This window comes from Lolium rigidum, chromosome 3 (assembly GCF_022539505.1).
Source record: "Lolium rigidum isolate FL_2022 chromosome 3, APGP_CSIRO_Lrig_0.1, whole genome shotgun sequence".
NCBI lineage: Eukaryota > Viridiplantae > Streptophyta > Magnoliopsida > Poales > Poaceae > Lolium > Lolium rigidum.
Genome location: NC_061510.1, coordinates 400300063 through 400301500, shown reverse-complemented (window position 1 = coordinate 400301500; position 1438 = coordinate 400300063). Strand labels below are relative to the sequence as shown.

Genomic DNA, 1438 nt, shown 5'->3' with positions numbered 1-1438 from the left:
ACTCATACTCCGGTTCCAGGTAACAATACTTTTCTGGCGCCATTGTGTTTGTGCTCGAAGCTATTTCCTTTAGATCCTTCAATTGCATCTTTTTGTTTCTTGTTTACACTAGTTAGGCATAATGGAAAACAACAAAAAATTTAGTGAGCTTTTTAATCTTTTTCCTGATTTAGAATTGTTTGGTGCAAACATTAAAGAACCAATGGAACCTCATTTGCATGCTAGTAGCGATGTTATTAGTATGAATGCAATTACTGCTAATGCTATGGAGAAGTCTAAGCTTGGGGAAGCTTGTTTTTGTGAACTTTTTAGCTTCCCATCTTTAGGGGAGAAAATTTGCTCCGATAATACTTTATCTCCCATATGCGATAACTCTAATGATGCTTGTGATATTTTAAATGCACCTACTGAAAGTACTCCATATAAAATACCTATGAAAATTATTGAACGTGTTATGGATAACCGCTATGAAGGGGATGGAACCGTGCATCCCGGAGATCATTTACTTGTTTTTGCATGAATTATGCGGGTTATTCAAGTGTGCAGGTATCTCTATGGATGAAGTGAAGAAGAAATTATTCTCTATGTCGTTGTCCGGTAAAGCGGCGCATTGGCATAAACTCGCTGAAGGATGAGCATTCTCTTGATTGGAAGGATATTGTGCATCTATTTTATTCTAAATTCTATCCTCCAAGTGAAATTCACAAAGACCGAAACCGAATATATAATTTCTGGCCTCATGATGGAGAGAGTATTTCCCAAGCATGGGAGAGATTGAAGTCTTTAATGCTCAAATGCCCCAATCATGAGCTTCCAGGTAATATCATTATTGATAATTTCTATGCGAGACTTTCTCTTCAAGATAAGACTTTGCCTGGATGCTACTTGTTCTGGATCATTCACGCGCAACAAAGAAGAGTTTAAAAGGGACCTTCTTGATCGGATTAAGGAGAACGCTGAAGATTGGGAGAACGACAAAGGTAAAGAGTCGGGTATAAATTATGATTATGAATGCATTGAAACTTTTATGGATACCGATAAATTTCGAAATATGAGTGCTACTTATGGTCTTGACTCTCAAGTTGCTGCAAATCTTTATAAAGCCTTTGCATCTCATTTAGAATTGCCTAAAAATAATTTTGATAAGTATCATGAACCTTTTAAAGAGGCTTGTATGAAGAATGAAATTGTTGTTAATTATTGTAATGAGCATGCCCAAACTCCTAAGAATGTTATTTCCTATAAGCATGTTAATTTTTGTGGAATACATAGGCCTTGTGGAATTAATCAAATCAAAGATGAATATTGTATCCATCATGCTAATGAAAAAACTAGAAAGTGGTTTAGGGCTCTAGATGATCTTGGTAAAAAAGTTTGTGCCCTCTATCCTTTTATTTGTGAAGTTTGCCATGAAGTGGGTCATTTTAATTTTCAATGC

At 35.7% G+C, this 1438-nt stretch overlaps 1 non-coding gene across 1 annotated transcript; it reads right to left on the bottom strand.

The window, feature by feature from the left end:
- Positions 1-707: 707 nt before the first annotated feature.
- Positions 708-813, bottom strand: LOC124704821. The gene has a single exon (XR_007003700.1). It is a non-coding gene; the product is annotated as a small nucleolar RNA R71 (small nucleolar RNA).
- Positions 814-1438: the final 625 nt, after the last annotated feature.